The sequence below is a fragment of the Sminthopsis crassicaudata genome, chromosome 1, assembly GCF_048593235.1.
Source record: "Sminthopsis crassicaudata isolate SCR6 chromosome 1, ASM4859323v1, whole genome shotgun sequence".
NCBI lineage: Eukaryota > Metazoa > Chordata > Mammalia > Dasyuromorphia > Dasyuridae > Sminthopsis > Sminthopsis crassicaudata.
In genome coordinates, this window is record NC_133617.1 from 717,358,951 (window position 1) to 717,379,789 (window position 20,839).

Sequence of the window (20,839 nt, forward strand, 5' to 3'; positions counted from 1 at the left end):
ACTATGTGTCACATAAGCACTGAGAATAAAAATATAAACAAGGGAAAGAGTCCTTGACTTCAAATAGCTTACATTCTAATTGAGAAGGATGATAAATATAAGAGAACCAAACAAGAGTGGGAAATGGTACAAAGAAGGGAAGGGAAGGTTTGTGTATCTTGGCTAAGAGATATCTACAAATTACAATTTGTCAGGAGTACAGTTTTTACTGTTAGTTTAGAGGTTGAAAGAAGTCAACTCTAAAGCTCTTAAGAAAGACCTTGTGATTATCATTGTAATGCTTTTTCTGACCACTTCCTAAGTGCTTACCCTGTGGGAAATCTCCATATAATAGTATTTTTGGTAAGCATACATTTCATACTCTAATAATGTGGAAAACCTAGAGAAGTCATGTTCTCTGCAGTAGAGTTTGAATACTTGGCAGTTTAGTTGCAGAATGAACCATCATTCAAAAAATCTTCAATTGGAACTTGAACTATGGAGGAATTGACTTCACTTTGAGGTAAAACTGTCAGTGGCTTCCGCACTGAAGATGATGATCGTTGAGAATATTATGGAGATGTTCATTTCTCCAGGATCATGTCATTATCACTAATCCATATTTCTCCATCATCACTGAATAATTGAGATACACCAAATTTCTTTGACCCATAAATAATCTTCAGGGCACCATAAACGCACTTTGGATTATTGCTACCAGCATAAAACTGGATTTCATCTGCCTTCTTATTGAGCCAGAAATTTTGCATCTGTAAGCTTCAGTTGTACTATATTTTTGATGGAATAAAATACCTTAGAGGTGGTTGAAGTATCTTACTGTGGAGTTTTCATTATCATTTTGCAACTTCCAAAGTTCCCCATTTCTTGGAAATCAAAACAATTTTGATGTTTGTGAGTGTTCTAATCCACATGAGCAAATGCAGTGCTGTACACCAAATCTCTGAAAGCTACCCATTTCTTTTCTTCTCCACTGTTACCTCCTTTCCCTCCAAGTTATTAACAATCATCCCACTCAGAGAAGCACACTTAATTGTTGATGTCAATTCTTCTGATAGTCTTTTTGTCTGGGGGGCATTTCTTTTTTTGAATGTGAATATTTAGCTTGAAGAAGATAAATCTAAGATCAATCTAACACTCTAGCATAAACATTGTCTTCTTCACTCTCACATCTTCTCTTTCTCTTCTTCTCTTCAATAAAATAAATGTCAATGTTTTCAGCAAGGGCCCATCCACAAAGTTTTATTGTATTTATATAAACAAAAGATAGTGTTAGTGATAAGAAGGTTATGAAATACACAAGATTTCTGTAATAAATGACCATTGCTGTTGCTGTTTCCGACTCCATTACTCCCAAGGATTTCTGCTATGTCTGATAGGAGACTAACATTCAAGTCACACAAAATTATAAACTTGTCCTCTTTTGACATATTAATAATAAGAGTCCCCAGGTCTTTATAGTTTTTTTTTTTTTCTTTTGACCACATCAGTGGTGTGGAACATAGTTACTGATGATAGTCATATTATATTTTCCTGCAATTGGCAATCACATTGTCATGAGTCTGTCTGTTTCTACTTTGAAAGTTATACAATTTTGTTGAGTAGATTAGTTTTGATTGCAAAACCTATACCAGCCCAATTCTGGCTTGTTGAACCATAGCCAACATTAAACCACACTTTACTCCTACCCTGGTTAAATGCTTCTTTCATGTCAACTTTCACATTTTCTTGAGCTGGAAATCTCTTTTATCTTGTCCTTTTGCCCATTTTGCTACCTCAGAATTCATTTTGAGGTATCATTTGAATGTTGTTTCAAGAAGGATTTGAGAGAGTTTAGGTAATTCCCTGACTTTATCTTGACTTGACTTCTAAGCATTTACTTACTTATTTCTTTAAAACATACTGATACCATCCTTGAGACTTGATATGGTTGGGGGACTAAAGCTGGAAGTTGTCAACCTCACTTGCCAGTTATTTTAGAATAATAATGCCACAAGGACAATCTTTAATTGATCACAATGGTCTACTTGAATTTAAGAACTTCACTCATTTAGAACAACTGGAAACTTCCTCAAAATAGATCAATATTGAGTATCCTTCTGTTATGACTAAGTAAATATCCAATTTTTAATTGGTGAGTTATCTACAAGAGTCATTTTAGTTCCAACTCTTAATATGAACAACTAAAATGCTTGCCTGAGTAATGCCCAGCTTAGAACATCACTGAAATACAAAAAAAATCAAGCTTTTTCCCCAATGACTAAAGGTCAATTCTCCCCAAAGTTATATTAATGAAATTAGTATTGCATTAAAATAATTCTACGTAACATAGTCAGCAGAAAAGAACAGTACCCCTGCAGAATCTACCTACTGAGAGAATTTTGCAGATGGTGCACATTTTGGATGTTATATTCTTATTTACATGAGAAATGCTGTATATCACAAAACAATGCTTTTGAATTAGCCCAGGAACAATTTTGCAGAAACTGTGATGGTCTCTGGTTTTATTCCATTCATTTGTCTTTCTAGGTTTCAAAGTAAATAAATGAATTTGCACAGCTGAAAAAAACAATTTTTACATAAATTTTGCTTTTTAAAACATTTTAAAACAACCAAATTATGTTATTATTTTATCAATCATTTCAAAAATATTTTATTTTCTTCTATTGTTTTAAAATAAAGGATTATGTTGATCAGAGAGGTGGTGGTGTTGGTAATGATGATGATGAAGGGAAATGACCATAAAAGTATTTTTTTTCTTTTGCTGCTTTCCTGGATTTTTTAAAATTGAAATCTCTTATTTAAACATTTTATTTAAATCTACAGTCCTTGTTAGTGGTTCACATCAGTACATTCAACATGAATGAAGGAATCATGAATAAACCAAGACATATCTGTGCTCAAGAAATATTTATATGCATTTTCAAAGTGTAATATAAACTCCTATGCTAAAAGACAAAGGCATGAAAAGGTAATCACAACACTATTACAGAGGAGAACTAATATTAGGGAATATTCCATCCCATCTTCATTCATATTATATGATTATCAGAATTTTCAAAATTTTTTAACATCCTCCTGTTAAGGGATAGGAAATTTGCTGATAAACTTGGGTAAATAAAGCTTAGGGGGTGATAGAGCCAAGATGCTGGAGTGAAGTAGGATCTCAATGGAATTCTTTCCCAGATGCCTCCAAATACCTTTAAATAATGACTTCAAACAAGTTTTAGAGCATCATAACCCCCCCCCAAAATTTAATAAAACAAATTTCTAGTCAAAGACAACTCAGAACAGTGGTAGGAGGATTTGTTGTATCGGTGATTCTGGATCACAATAGCAATTCATAAACTACTAGCACAGCCAAGAACCTAGAAAATCAAAAATAGATGGCAGGGCCTCTGAAAATGGGACAGGGGCAACAATCTCCAGACCTAGCAGCGACAGAAGCCAAAAAATAACTCAGAATGAAAGGATGGCTATGAGATTGTGAGGGGAGCCTCAACTCAGGATTGGACTCTGAGACCCATTGAATCAAAAGTGGAGATAGAAGGGCTACAATAGCAGCAGCAATGTTGACAGTGATCATTACAGAACAATAAAAGCCTCCAGAGATCTCAGCCCACAGGTGTGGGGAAGGTGCTTGAAAGCTGGCTGGAGGAAAATTGCGGGAGCTTCTTTATTGGTACTGAGGCAAAACATTGTTGTTTTGCCCATAAACAGAGCTACATTGAAGTTCTGGCTCACAGTACAGATCAGTAGTAGAAGGGTCTCTGAAAACGCTATTCAGACAATCTTAAACTTGATACAGTATATCCTCTACCTTGGAAATAGAATCCTACTTTAATAAAGAGTTAAAGCTGAGTAATAGGCTCGGGGAAGTGAGCAAACAACAGGAATAGATTCTGAGCATTGAAAGTTATTATGATTTATGAAAAATCAGAAAACAATAAAACAAAATGAAAAGACTGGAAAAATAGAAAACAATGTGAAATATATTATTGGAAAACCAACTGTCCTAGAAAATAAATCCAGGAGAAGTAACTCACAAATGTCCAAAAAAGAACCTAAATATAAAGTTTCAAAATTATCAAGGAAAATTGCCCTGATATTCTAGAACCCGAGGATAAAAAAAAAATCAAAAGAATTTTCTAATCACCTTCTGAAAGTAATCATAGGATGGAAATATACAAGAATATTATAATAAAAAACTGGAAATACCAAAACAAAAAAAGCAAATTTTATAAGCATCCAGAAAGAAAAAGTTCAAGTATAGAGTGGAAACACAAATTTTAGCAACTTGTACATTGAAAGCTTGCAAGGATGCAAATATGATGTTCCAGAGAGCAATGAAGCTAAAATTACAACTAATGATGATCTACACAGCAAAACTGAACATAATACTTGAAAGGAAAAGTGTACATTCAATGAATAGCAAGATTTTCAAGTATTCATGATGAATATAAAATTTGATTTATTTAAATACAGGACTCAGGGGAAACATAAGTAGGAAATCAGGAAATATAAATAATAAAGTACTTAAGGTTTATCTGTTTACATTCTTACATGAGAAGATTATAATCATAACTCAAGAACTTTTTCATCATTATGGCAGTTAGGAGCATATATAGACAAGAGATCACTGGTGTGAGTTGAATATGAAGACAAAATATTTAAAAAATAAAATCAAAGGGTAAGGGGAAAATATACTTGGATAAAAGCAAAGGGAGAGGTAGAATGTTGTGAAGTTTCTTCCAGAAAAGAGCCAAAAATGTCTTTTACGTTGGAGGAATAAAAGGAAAGGGGAGGGGAAGTGAGTGAACCTTACTCTCATCAGAATTAGCTCAAAGATGAGTACAATGGGTATAGAAATCCATTTTAGAATTTGGCAGGTAGCAAGGGAAAAGGATATGAGAAGAGGAGAGAGTGATTAAATAGAGTTCAACACTGAGGAGGGCATGGATGAAAGCAAAATACTTTTGAGAATGGACAGGGAGAAAAGAAAGAGAAAATATAATAAACAAGAAAGAAATACAGTTAGCAATAATTATGAAAATAATTTTGAAGCAAGTTTATCTGATGTAGATTTCATTCCTCAAATGCATAAGGAACTGAGTCAAATTTATTTTTAAGAGTCATTCCCCAATTGATAAATGGTCAAAAGATATGATCTAATCCCAAAAGGTTATAAAATCATGAATATCAATTGATCTAACAATCCACTACTGGACATGAATCCCAAAAGAGATTTTACTTAAAAAGGAAAATAACCTATATTGAGAAAATATTTGTAGCAAATCTGTTTTCAGAACAAAGAATTGGAAATTGAGGTAATACCCATTAATTAGGGAATGGCTGAATAAAGTGTGGTATAGGATTATGAAGGAATAATATTATTCTACAAGAAATGATGAGCAGGATGTTATCAGAAAAACCTGGGAAGTCTTCCATGAGCTCAAAGAAAGTGAAATGTACCTAGTAGTGTACATGGAAATAGAAAAGTTGTGTAATGATCATTTATGAATGACTTTGCTATTATCAGCAATACAGTGATGAAAGACTACTCTGAAGGACTCATGATGAAAAATGCTATTCTCAACATAGAATTAACTTAAAAAAAATTAAAAAAAGATAGAAAGTTTAGGAAGCAGGGAGGAGAGAAAGCAAAAAAATTTACCATTCCCAAGTATTCCTTCCACATCAAGACATACACATTTTCATTGAAATAAAATTGAGTTCAAAGTCTACCACAATGAGTCTAATATGTCACATCCATTCAGATAGTTACAGTGAAGTAATTAATTAGTGTAGTATGTGTGCAAACTAAATCATTAATATAAGTAGTGTTTTTATATGGGCAGAATCTATTACTGAAACTATCAGTCAACATGCTCTTATCACAAATGAGTTATGTTACTACATTTGAATTTTAATTTTGAAAAATGAAGTTAAATAATTGTTTTGAAAGCTAAGCATATCATATCTGTTATAGTTCTCAAAATTGCTTTAATTTAATTTATATTTTTCCAAGAACTCATGCTACAGAAGAAATAACATGCAAATAATTATCATTTGACAATTTCAGTAATCAAATGATAATTTTGCACTTCCATTTTAGTAATATAGTATCCCTTCATAATGAACATAAGCACATATGGATGCACATATTTTAATTGTATATATACATATATTTTCATTATTTTGTAGAAAAACCTAGCAAAGAAACTGAAATTGGAATAACCAAGATAATAGCCATACTTGAAGAAGCAGAAATATAGAACACACAGGAAAATGTTTTGCCCCCCCCCCCCAAAAGAAAATACAAAATACAAAATTTTTTTTTTTCATTAGGAATCATAAGTACTACTATTTTGGCAGATAGGTAATACATTGCATAGAGTGCTAGACCTGGTGTCAGAAAAAAAAACCTTAGTTAAAATTTAGCCTGATACATTTGCTAATTTGTGAAACCATCGACAAATCATTACATCTATGTGCATCTATTCCCTCATATGTACAATGAGAATAACAATGTAGTCATCATATATAGAACTTAGTGGTGGTGGTAGTGGTGGCAGTGATGGAGATGATGAGGGAAAATTCTTTTGATTTGAAAGACTCAATTACAGATAGGATAAAATGCAAACAATAGAAATCATAGCTTGACAGTGTGGAAGGATACATGTATAATGTATTGACAAGACTATTTTTTTTCCAGAAAAAAGATGGTTTTATTATTAAAATTTCCTATCTGAATACAAAATATTTCTAAGTATAAGAAATTTATTTTTGCCTAAATTTAATATATTTAGTTCCTTTCTATATGAAAAAATAAGGGTTAATAGTATATTATGTTATAATAGTATATTAAAACAAGCATTTATTTAATTTTTTGAGTAATTTCTGTTTATCCAATAAAGTAGTACACATTTTACTACCACATGTAACATCTTATTTTATTCTAATAGGATTTGCTGGTATATTCCTTATAAAGATAATAAGGATTTTGATTAGTTTTTGGAAAAGAATTATAAGTAGCAGTTATAGTAGCAATGCTTTGAGAAAATTAATGCTGAGAACAAGGACATTTATCACATTATAGTTAGAAATAAATCCAAAAATTCTAAAGACAACTACATCATAAATATCTGCATATCTGTTATATTAATTGTATGTTTAACATGTTTGTGTTTTTGATATATATTTAAATGAGTTTTATTTAAGAAAAATATGAGCTAAGGATATAATTTAGATTTATTTTTTTATGAACTATACAGGAATGTAAAAGTTTAATATACAATTTAGGGGGATAGTCACTGCATGAATTATGTTTTTATCTTAATTTTCAATATAATTTATTCATAACATCTTTTTTTAATTGCATTTCAAATTCTCTCCCTCCTTCTTACTCCTCCCCCCATTGAAAAAACAAGCAACATAATAATTAAACAGGAGAAATCAATAACATGAATTGTGGAAACAATTGGATTAAGAAGGATTTCTATCAAAAAGTAACCACAATTACATGTATAATTAAGGTAAACAAAATGCCATCTTGGAATTTTAACATCACATCAAAGACCTACATTTCTTCCCAGACCTGAGATTTCACTTATATGTAGTACTCATATGGTAAAAGAACATTCCCCAGTATGAACTGGCAATCCACTGGTAACATCATCATCATAGACATATATAGAACCATAACCTTAGCAAATTATTTTACATTAAATAGCTCATACAAGTTTTAAAGTAACTCAAGTGTAAATCTATAATTACCCATTTTTACAGAAAGAGATTAAATAAAACATTAAGAAATAGTTATAATCTCAGCCTTCTTTCCACATACATGCATGCAGTCATAAACAATATATACATATATATATGTGTGTGTATATATGAATTAATTTCTAGTGAAGTGACCTGAATTCATATTCTATCTTTCTTAATGTCACTTATATCTTGGTTGGTTGTGTAATTTCTTTGGGGGGAAAGTAGAAAACATTTTTTAGAAAGTAGGAATAATAGCACCACATAGCTCACAGGATTCTTGTGATGATCAAATGGATTAAATACATATATAAAGTACATTGTGAACTTTCCTAAAGATAACTTTGATTATTTAAAACTACAGTTGGGTCATTCTTTTTAGTCTTTTAAGAATTTAAAACTACACTAAGATGTTATAGGTATCCTATATTACTACTACTATTACTACTACTACTACTACTACTACTACTACTACTACTACTACTACTATTACTAAGACTATGACTACTACTATTATTATTATTATTACTATTAAAGTCAGAGGAGCTTAGAAATTAGAATACCTGAGTTCCACTTATCATTGATTCTCTGAGTAAAATTTTTCCCACACACAACATAATCACTCTCTCATTTTTTGTAAAAATGTTTGCATGAATATGTCTCTCTTTGTATATGTACACACATTTATAATACACATGTGTATATATTTATGCATTCACATATACATATAAACATGTGTGTCTATAACTTTTTTCTTCTTTATCAGACTTAATGTCAAGAAAATGTTTGCCATATGTCATTATTTCAAATATCAATAATTTCTTCAAAGTGAATATTCTCTCTCATAATGTCTATCTCAACCCATATGTAACTTATGAGATAGGCTTTCAGTTGGGTTGGGAAGAGGGCTTTTGTAGTTAAAGACAGCAATTGACAACAGCAGTAACAGCAGCATCAAACCTTATGACCTAACATAAATAAGCTAAGCCAATCCTTGAAAAACAAAGATAAAGACCAGACCCAAAGTTTTTTTTTTTTTTTTTTTTTTTTTTTCATCTCAGTAGAATATATCACTGTCTTTGAGAAGCTGTTAAATGTTCTACTTTCTCCATGGTCATGAGATAAACTCAGGCAATTGAAGGAAGACCTGCCCCATTTCAAATTTTGTGCTGCTTTGAAAGATAAGCATATTTAACTTCCATATTAGGACAAGGGTATTTTGATAGGCACATGTAATTATTAGGAGATGGCATTAGTACTCTTTCAAGTTTGCCTTCATTATTATATCATAGAAAGAAGGAATAAGTTCTCATCTTATTCATGCTAGCTTCCAATCATGGGGTCACTAAGACTGACTGTACCTGTTACTAACTGCACAATATTGGGTGAACAGCTATACTGTAGAAAACTTGAAATAAAGTATTAACAAGGCTTGGGTTCAAAACCCTGCTTTATAAATTTATAATTTTTGTGAACATAGTCAAGTCATTTTATCTTTGTCGGCCTTGATCCCCTCATATGTAAAATAGAGACAATAACATATATCTTCAATAATCATCTAACATAATTGTATGGAGGACCAAAACAGATATTAAATGTAACCTTATTATTAGCCTTATAAGCAATACAAATGTATTGCTTATTATACTTTAACAAAAAATATATTTATATATTTATAATTATAATTTAATAAAGTTATGAACTAGAGGAAGAATTAAATTGCACTGAATATATATATATACACTTACTCATATGTATGCAGATATATGTATATAATGAAAACACAACTACACTAGAAGCTCCAGAGATTTGTCTTGACTAAAAAATTTATTAGAAGGGTTTTCTTTTGTTTTTTGTTTTTTTTGTTTGTTTTCTTAATGGGGAGTTGATGGAGGTTGAGGTCCCTTTAAGAAACCCTTCCCCATGGCTGACCTTTGATTTACAAATCCTGGTCATTGGGCTTTCCCCATCTGCCACCAGATCTGAGCTCACTTAGGTTTTCCTAATCCCCACGGTTTAAACCCATTGAATTCTATTCAATGCTGACCCTGGCTGAAAGCCAGCCAGGAGCTTGGGACTCCACCCACTTTCAAGATAAAGGGGCTACTTTGGAGTCCATGTTGCAGAAGTCCTAAAAATGGCATCCTTATGTCGGTCATGTCAAGGGTTTCTGCCCACCAGACTTAATCCGGTGCCCTTTTATCTCTACCCTTAACTTTACTAACTAAACCTTACTTCCAAATTCCTACAATAAACCCTTTTTATCAATCTAGGTTTTCAGGCCTGTAAATTCATTTACAGGGAACTCTGCGCCATCACGCAATTATCTTTGTGCCAAACCAAGAGGGGTTTCCCTTCCCTAACTCTCATCAGAGTGAGAAAGGAGAGACAATTTGATTAAGATTTTTAAAAATCCATAAAATAACAAAAAAAATGCTGTTGTGAAATATCAACTGATAAAGAGTACCACAATGAACTCAAAAAGAATAGCCTTAGATGCCTAATTTTCTTTTTCTCTAAAATGTTTTCAACTCTAGCAGAAGAAAAATTAGTACAATTAATCCTCTATATACCATAAAGACAATGTCATCACAGAGACAATATTTCCTATTGATATAGCAACTTTCTTCAAAAGAACACTGAGCACTTTACACACAATTATCTCATTTATCTTTTAGTTTTCCTTAGAAATTTAGTAGCAATTTATATCATTTCCACATTCCTTACTGAGTAGCCCACAGTGGTAAAGGGCCTTGTCTAAGGTTATGGGATGAATCCCTGGATATCAGGAATTGGAACTGTCATTTAAATTTTATCTCATCACATTTTCATCCTGATGTATGGTATATAAATATCCAAGCTGTGTTTTTACCAGAAGTTCAATTGTCACCATATGGACTCTTAAAAATCTAATAAAAATAACATTTCCCCCTTTGTTTGGGGGTAACAAATCTGATTGTAATTTAACAACATTTTGAGCAATTGCACTGCCCATTTGGGGAAAATCAGAAGCTATAGACAAAGGAGTAAAGGGCATGAGTTCAGAAGACTAGGACAGAAACACTATGTAAAGCACTCCTTAAAATTAGGGAGGTTCTAGGGGTGATATATAATGTAAGAACATTGGATTTTGAATCAAAAGCATGGAGGCTGACTCCCCAATCAATTACTCTGTAAGTGATATCACCTTTGGTAGTCTTAGAATATAAAATGGAAACAATTGTTTAATTTCCTTCTACATATAAAGGACACATTTTTAATTATCTATCTATATGTAAATATTTTTTTCTCCAGACCTTTAATATGCTTTTTGTACTCCCTCCACCAATTTAGATTTGTAACTTATATTTATAGAGAGTTATCTGGAGCATTGAAGGTTTAAGCTATGTCATGGGAAACGTAACTAGTGAGGATTTTTCTTACTTCAGATAACACTCTACCTTCTGGAAAAACAAACAAACAAAAAACTAATAATGAATAATATCATATTGTCCATTTGTTCCTGTCAGCTGCAAATTACTTAATTCCTTCATTGATATAAGTGTACAGCTAGTCATTTACCAAGAAAGAAAATCAGCAAGTTAATATGTATAGAAAAAGTTAACTAAGATGGAAAAATATATTAAGATGTTGTTAAAAGAGGACTAGTTGAACAAATCCTGTATAAGCTACAAAAGAGAATACTCAAAGGAAACATTTCAGCAGCATTCAAATATTTGAAGTGTTTTCAAATGGAAGAGAGATTATACTTATTCTGATGGTTCACTGAGGGCTTAAATAGGGACAATGGCTGGAGAGTCTTTTTAAGTATTGATGTCAAGAGAAAATAAATAAAGAAAACAACCTCCTTAATAATATGATCAGAACAGAAGAAGAATGTCTTCTCTCAGGAAGCAATGGCTTTTTCTAGTTAGATTGATCAAAAAATGGCTAGATTATCTCTTGTTGGGTATTGTCTTGAAGTGGGAATTCTTTTTCACTCTGGTTGTAGTAGGTTGCAATGAGGTCCCCTACAACTATTAAATTCAGTGATTCTGAATTGACAGTGTATTCTTGATTTGTGCTCTGAACTTATAGTTTTATTCATTCTAGAGTGTTTGTATTTCCAAATAAGATTAGTCCATCAAAATATGCACTAGAACAGACTTTGGGGCTTATAAAAAGAAAGTGATTGATTATTTAATTTAAAAAAATATAATATATAGTGTTTTTAGTTCTACTTGAAAGTGTCCAAGCAAAAAAAAAAAAAAAAAGCGGATATTTTAATTGTCAAGGTACTTATATTGAGTGGTTGTTGAAGCATGTATTTCCCTCTTTATTTTAATTAGTAGCTGAAATTAAAAAATAAACAAACAAACAAACAAACAAAAAAAAACAGAAAAGGCCCTCCAGTATATTGGCTCAATCCTTTCTAGAAGATTTACAGAATGACATTAATAAGAATCATATAGGATTAAAAAAATAATGATTGCATTTCAACCTGCAGCAGTAGAGGAAATACTGGTGTAGATGTAAATTGGTGAATGGGGAAAAATAGTATAGAGGATATTGTGATTTACTTCTTATTTTATGGGAAAATCTACTGATCTTGAGTTAATAGTAATTTACAATTGCAAGTGGCATTATAGGACTTCAAGTTTTCTGATTTCAATGATCATAGAAAAAGAGTCATAAAATTTAGAGAGACATCAAATGACTTCTTATTCAATTTGTTCACTGTATATGGAAAATAATTGCCCTTCCTTAAGCATAAAAGAGGAAGGGGAAACATATTTGTGTAAGAAACATAGAAAAAGTAGCCTGAGGAGAAACAAAAAGAAAAACCTATCTCTCTCGCTTTCTCTCTCTCTTTCTCTCTGCTATAGAAAAGTAAGTGATTTTATTGACATAGGTGATTGACATAGGTCTTTTTTTCTTTTTTGACAATAGCTTTTTATTTTTAGTATTATTTATTATTAGTATAAAATAATAATTTTATTATTATGTTACAAAACATATGCATAGATAATATTTCAAAACTCACCTTTGCAAAACCTTCTATTCAAACTTTCTTCCTACGTCCTCCATCCCCTCCCCTAGATGGTAGGTACTATAATACATACTAAATATGTTAAAGTATATGATAAATCCAATATATGTATACATATTTATGCAGTTATCTTGTTATGCAAGGAAAATTGGATGTATAAAGAAAAAAATCTGAGAAAGAAAACAAGAATGTAACCAAACAATAACAGAAAGAGTGGAAATGTTATATTGTGGTCCACACTCATTTACCATAGTTCTCTCTATGGATATAGACGATTCTCTTCATTATTGAACAATTGGAACTGGTTTGAATCATCTCATTGTTAAAAAGAGCACATTCATCAGACTTGATAATCTGATAATCTTGTTGTTGCCATGTAAAATGATCTCCGATTCTGCTTATTTCACTTAGCATCAATTCATGTAAGTCTCTCCAAGCCTCTCTAAAATCAACTTTCTGGTCACTTCTTACAGAACAATAATATTCCATAACATTCATATACAAAATTTATTCAGCCATTCTCCAATTGAAGGGCATCCATTCAACTTCCAGTTTCTAACCACTACAAAAAGAGCTGCCACAAATATTTTTTGCACATGTGGGACCCTTTCCCTTCTTTAAAATCTCTTTGGGACATCAGTCCAGTAATAACATTGATGCATCAAAGGGTATGCACAGTTTGATAACTTTTTGAGCATAGTTTCAAATTGCTCTCCAGAATGGTTGGATTCATTCACAATCAGTGTCCCTGGATTCTCTCTCCCTTCCGACATTCTTTATTATATTTTCCTGTAATCTTAGCCAATCTGAGCCCATTGAGACCAAGGTCAATCTGAAAGGCCCTCCAGAAAGCTGCCCAGCACCAGGGAGGAGATGATAAAGGTTTTGGACTTCAATACTTGGCTGTTCTTGTGGTGATTACTGAACTGAAATGAAGGCTGCGTCCAGAGACCCCAAGAAAACCGAAACAAGAGAACATTACAGCCTTTTGGAGTCCCTCCCCCTTAGAGTCCATCCCCACTGTTTTTTATGCCTTTCGCCTATTTCTGTATTCCCTTATTTAGCCTACCTCTTCCCTTTTCCCTTTTCCCCTCCCACTTTTCAATGAGGAGAGAGTTTCTCTGTAAATCAAACATGTCTAATATTTTATCTCTGAGCCACATCTGATGCTTGTAAGATTCACACAATGTTCATGGCCTTCCCTTTTTTCCCTCAGCTACAATAGATTTCCTTTGCCTCTTTGTGAGATGTAATTTCCCTCATTTTATCTCCACTTTTCGCTTTTTCTGGTACAATTGCCTTTCCACCTCTAGTTCCTTTTTATATTATAACAGTAAAATCAAATTATGCATGCACTCTATATGTATGCCCATAACAGAAATGCAGTTCTCTTTTAAAAAATCAATTAATTAATTAATTTAATTAATTTTTATGAAGATTTTATGCATAGGTAATTTTCCAGCATTGATAATTGCAAAACCTTTTGTTTTAACTTTTCCCCTCCTTACCCCCATCCCTTCCCCCAAATGGCATGTTAAATATGCTAAAGTATAAGTTTAATATAATATATGCATATATATCAAAACAATTATTTTGCTGTACAAAAAGAATTGGGCTTTGAAACAATGTACAATTAACCTGTGAAGAAAATAAAAAATGTAGGCAGACAAAAATAGAGGGATTGGGAATTTTATGTAGTAGTTTATATTCAACTCCCAGAGTTCTTTTGCTGGGTGTAGCTGATTCAATTCATTACTGCTCTATCGGAACTGATTTGGTCCATCTCATTTGTTGGAGAGGGCCTTGTCCATCAGAATTGATCACCATATGATATTGTTGTTGAAGTATATAATGATCTCCTGGTCGTGCTCAAGAAATACAGTTCTCAAGAGTTGTTTTTACATTTGATGTTTCTCTTGAGTCCTATATTTGGAGGTCATTTTTTGTTTGTTTGTTTGTTTAGCTCTATTTTTTTTCATCAGAAATAAAAGAGATTCACCTGTTTCATTGAATGCCCATCTTCCATCCTGGATGAAAATGCTCAGTTTACCCCAGTAGTTTATTCTTGGCTTCATTCTGCATTCTTTTGCCTTTAGGAATATCAGATTGCAGGCCATTTGCTCTTTTAATGTTGAAACTGCTAGATTATGAATAATCCTTATTGTGGCTCCTCAATGTTTGAATTTTTTTTTTTCCTGGCTGCCTGTAGTATTTGTTCCTTGGTGTGATAGTTCTGAAATTTAGCCTCAATATTCCTTGGAGGTTTAATTTTGGGATCTCTTTCAATAAGTATTTGATGAATTCTTTCAATGGCTATTTTACCTTCTATTTCTATGACATCTGATGTTTGATGATTTCCTGAAAAGAAAAGACTAGAAAAGTCTAGACTCTTTTTTTCATCATAAGTTTTAGGAAATTCGATAATCCTTAGATTATCTCTCCTAGATCTATTTTCAGGTCTGTTGTTTTCCCAAGTAGGTATTTAACTTTTTTTTTTTTTCCTAATCTTTATTTATTTATTTATTTTTATTTGGTTTTGCTTGACTGAGTCTTCCTGTCTTATCAAGTTACTCCTTTCCATTTGTTCAGTTCTGATGTTTAATGAAATATTTTCTTAATTTAATTTTTAATTTCTTTTTGTATTTGTCCAATTGAGTTTTTAAATGAGTTGTTTTGTTCTATGGATTTTTTTTTTCCCATTGCACAATTTTTTTCCAATTCACGAATGCTGTTTTCCTGGAAGTTCTTTACCTTTTCCATTTCATATTTCAGGGAGTTGTTTTCTTTTTCCGCTTTATCAAATCTTTCTTTTAATGAGTCATATGACTTTTCCAAACTATCTTGCAGAGTTTTACTTTCCTTTCCTCATTCTTCTTATAGGTCTTTTTAAATATATTTTTAAATTTCATCTAGAAAAGCCTTGTGTGGTGGGGATCATCTGAAGAAAATCTGCTTTTAGTCTTCTCAGGGTTTAAAATCTATTCTCTTTCACTATAGAACCTGTATATAGTTGTGCTCACTTTGCCTTTTTACTCATTTTTTTTTTTTTTTTTTTAATTTGGGATCTGATTTTTGGGCATGGAGGTTCTAAGTTTCCTCTATGGATTCCTTGAAGCAGCAACAGCTGTGCTGGGATCATGCTGAGTTGCTCTTAGTGTTGGGGTGGGTGTGGCCAGGTCACAGGAGACTCCAGCACTTTGGGATATACTCTTTAACCTCTGGATTTCTATACATGTTTAATAACTTCTCTGCTGATCGAGTGGCTTGCAACCAGGGCAGAGTAGCCAACATTTTGGTAGAATCCTCTCCAAATATTCTCTGCCTCACTGAGACTGCACCCTGCCCTTGGTGTGCCCAGTGTATGCAGGCCTTCAAGCTCTGCCTCTCTCCCTGTGCATAGCCACCTCCTCCTATGCCCGTGCTTGATCAAAACAGACCTTTTCTGGGGATCTCCAGAGTTATCGTCTGCTGGTAATTTGTTGCACTCCCAATATTTGTGGATTCTGTCATCTAGCATTACTTCAGTGGTTGAATTTCATAATTAGTGTAAGGGTAGCAGGAGAGCTCTGAAAGAAGTGTGTGTCCTCTCCACTATCTTGGCTTTGCCACCCAATAGCTTTTTATTTTCAAAATATATGAAAAATAATTTTCAACATTCACCTTGCAAAACCTTGCATTCCAAACTTTTGTCCTTCCTTTCTCTCCATTTCCTCATCCAAAAAACAAACTATCAAATGTATGTCAAACATGTGCAATTTGCCAAAACATTATTTTTTAGCACTAGAAAAACATAACAAAATTCATCTAAAAGAACAAAAAGTCAAGAATATCAAGGGAATTAATGGGAAAACAAAATAAACAAAAAAAAAAAAACAACAAAAGATGTTGGCTTAGCAGTACTGGATCTAAAACTCTATTATAAAGCAGCCCATTTGGTATTGGCTAAAAATAGATTACAGAATCAGAATAATAGATTTGATATTCATGATACAATAGTCAAGGCTATAGCAATCTAGTATTTGATAAAGGCCTTTCAAAGAATTGAAAAATAAATTGGTGCTCATCAACTGAGGAATAGTTGAACAAGTTTTGGTGTATGAAGGTAATGGAATATTATTGTTCTATAAAAAATGATGGACAAGCTGATTTTGGAAAGACCTAGAAAGATTTACATAAACTGATGCTGAGCAAAACAAGCAGAATAAGGAATATATTGTACACAATGACAGAAAGAATGTATGATGATCAACTATTACAGTGGTTCAGTGATTCAAAGCAATCCTAATAGAGTTTGGATGGAAAATGCCATATGCATGTAGAAAAAGAAATAAGGAAACTGAATGTAAATCAACATATGCTATATTTACTTTTTTTTTCCTTATTTTTTAATCTCTCCCATGGATTTTTCATTTTGCTCTTATTTTTGTCTCCCAACGTGATTCATAAATTAATGTGTGTCAATAAATAAATGAATGAATAAAAATAAATTAAAGAAATAAACATGTGCAGTTCTTGCATAAATATTTTCACATTTATCATGGTGTACAAGAAAAATCAGATCAAAAAGAGAAAAAATGAGAGAGAAAACAAAATCAAGCAAACAAAAAAAGGGAAAATATTAACTATATTGTCATCCATATAGAGCCCCCATAGTCCTCAGAAACAAAATATCTTAAAAGAGAAAATGAGAGGCTGCTAAGTGGCACATTGGATAGAGCACCAACCCTGATGGCAGGAGGACCTGAGTTCAAATGTAGCCTCAGACAATTAACACTTTCTAGCTGTGTGACCCTGGGCAAGTGATGTAACTGCAATTGCCTCAGTGAGAAAAACAAAAAGAGAGAAAGAGAGAAAATGAGAGAATCTCTTCTTAGATATGATTGCTAACAAAGAAACACATAGATGAGAAGTGTGAGGTGAAAGCATGCCCCTCAGAGACCAAAAAAAAAAAAAAAAAAAAAAAAAAAAGGAAAGAAAAAAGCTGCATTGTATCATTTTCTAGAAGTTAATTTGAATTTTCTTGTTTTTTTTTTTTTCTTGTTTTTACACACTTGAAAAATAATTTCAGGAAAATTAGTTCAAATTTTTATTTTTATGAGTATGGGTTTTTTATATAATTAGATATTGAGTCCCATATAACAGAAATATAAAGCATATTGTTTTTTTAACTCAAAATAGAGCTTATTTCCTCTATTTGAGAATGCTCTTATTTTAAGTATGACAGTAACTGAAAAGCCAGATCAAAAACAGAGAAACCACATTTTGAAAAACGAAGAGAGATGATGCTTACAAAAGACAGTGACCAGGAACTAATGAGAAGCTAGAAGAAGAGAAAGTATGAGAATTTAACAGAAGCTAACATTTTAGTAAACCTGAAGAGGAGATTCTACAGCTGATGGGATGAGTTGATCTGAGTCAAGGAAATTGTAATTAAATTTAATCTTTGTAGAAAGATTCATATTTTGATGTGTGCCCATTGATCTTTACTTCTACCTACAGTTTAACTGAGAAAAACTCCCCAGAATCTGATTTAGGTGGGCCTTTAAAGCCTTCTGTGATTTGAAATGAAAGAAAAAAAAAAAAAAAAAAAAAAAAAAAAAAAGCTCTGAAAGCCTAGAAAAAGCTAATTTGAATATCTTTGAAAATCCCAAGATTAAAGGAAACAACTTTTTTTTTCCCCCCAGTGTCCTAGTTGTGTCAGTACAAAGTCAAGGAAAAGAGCTGGGAAGCTCTACAGACCCAAGGCTTACAGATGTTTTAGTAGTTTAACATGATTGTGATGGGCTGAAATAACTCAATAGCAATTTTATCAAGAAAGAAAATGGAAAGAGTCCAAAGAGCATGGGAGGATGTATAGTGTGGACACTTGCCTAAAGGAACCATACATATCTATTCCTGTAGTTCAGAGTAATTAGTGAGTTGTACCAGGCATATGAATGATTAAGGCTGATCTTTATGCTGATGGTAAAGATCAATATGATATTGTAATCCTCCTATAGTACTTTTTTTCTTTGTTTATGAAGAACTTTTTTTTTTTTTTTCTTGTGAAGGCAATTGGAGTTAAGTGACTTGCCCAAGGTCACACAGCTAGGAAATGTTAAGTGTCTGAGACCAGATGTGAACTCAGGTCTTCCTGACATCAGGGCTAATGCTCAATCCATGGCACCATCTAGCTACCCCTCATGAACAACTTCTTCTTCTTCTTTTTTTTTCTTTTTTTCTGAGGCTGGGGTTAAGTGACTTGCCCAGGGTCACACAACTAGGAAGAGTTAAGTGTCTGTGACCAGATTTGAACTTGGGTCCTCCTGAATTCAGGGCTGGTTCTCTATCCACTGCGCCACCTAGCTGCCCCCCTCATGAACAACTTCTCAAGCCATCTTGAGGCTGCTAATGGCTCAGTGGATAGATTACTAGGCCTGAAGTCAAGAAGACCTATATTCAAGTTATATTTCTGACACTTATAGATGTGCTATCCTGTTGAACTCACCTAAATCCCATTTGCCTCAGTTTACTCAAAGGTAAAAGGGGGAAAATGCCTCTTCTGCTACTTTTAATCTTCCAATCTACATATTGTATTTTATATTGTATTTTCAGCCATTAAAACCATGCATCGCATATGAGAAACATTCAGGTAGGATAAAACTACAGAAGAAAATCTAAGTTTTTGCTAATAAATGAAAAGTTAAGACAATTTTAAAAAATGAACAGCAGTTTTAGAGATCCTAAAAATTATAATTCCTAAAGAATATTTTGTTGTTCAGTCATGTGCAACTCATTTTAATCCCATCTGAGAAGTTTTTAGCAAAGGTATTTAAGGGGTTGTCATTTCCTTTTCTAGCCCATTTTACAGATAAGAAAATTGAGACAGCTTTCTAAAATATATCCAGAATTGACTAAAATTTATAAGAATTCAATCCATTGTCCAAATGACAAATGGTCAAAGGATTATGCACAATTTTTAGATGAAGAAATTGAAACTATTTCTAGTCATATGAAAAGATTATAAATCACTATTGATCAGAGAAATGCAAATTAAGACAACTCTGAGATACCACTACACAATTCTCAGATTGGCTAAGATGACAGGAAAAGATAATGAAAAATGTTGGAGGGGATGGGGGAAAACTGGAACACTGATATATTGTTGGTGGAACTATGAACAGTTTTATCCATTCAGGAGAGAAATTTGGAATAATGCCCAAAGTGTTATCAAACTGGTGTTTCTGCTGGGCTTTGTACCAGAGAGATCTTAAAGGAGGGAAAGAGACTTACATGTGCAAAAATGCTTGTGGCACTGCTTTTTGTAGTGGAAAGAAACTGGAAACTGAGTGGATGCCCAATTGGAGTATGGGTATGGTATTGTATTTTTAACTCAAAATAGAGCTTATTTCCTCTATTGAGAATGTTCTGATATTAAGTATGACGCAATTAAGAAGCCAGATCAAAAGCAGAGAAACCAAGTTAGAGAAACCAAGAGAGATGATGCTTACAAAAGACAGTGACCTGGAACTGGTCATGTTATGAATGTTATAGAATATTATTGTTCTATAATAAATGATCAGGGGATGATTTTAGAGAGACCTGGAGAGAACTACATGAACTGATGCTAAGTGAAATGAGCAGAATCAGGAGCTCATTGTATACAACAATAAGATTATATGATGATGGAAGTGGCTCTCTTCAACAATGAGATGATTCCGTTCCAATGATTTTGTGATGAAGAGAGCCATTTACAACATAGTATTTTCAATATTTTTGTTGTTGTTTACTTGCATTTTATTTTCTTTCTCATTTGTTCCTGTTTGACTTCATTTTTCTTGTGCACCAAGATAATTGTATATACATATGTTAGATTTATCCTATATCTTTACCAAGTTCAATATATATTGGAATACTTGCCAACTAGGAATAGGGGTAGGAGAAGGGGAGGGATATTGGAGTACAAGGTTTTGCAAGGGTTAATGTTGAAATATTATCCATGCATATGTTTTGAAAATAAAAAGCTTTAAAAACAAAAAAAAAACAATTGAGGCGAACACTTGTTAA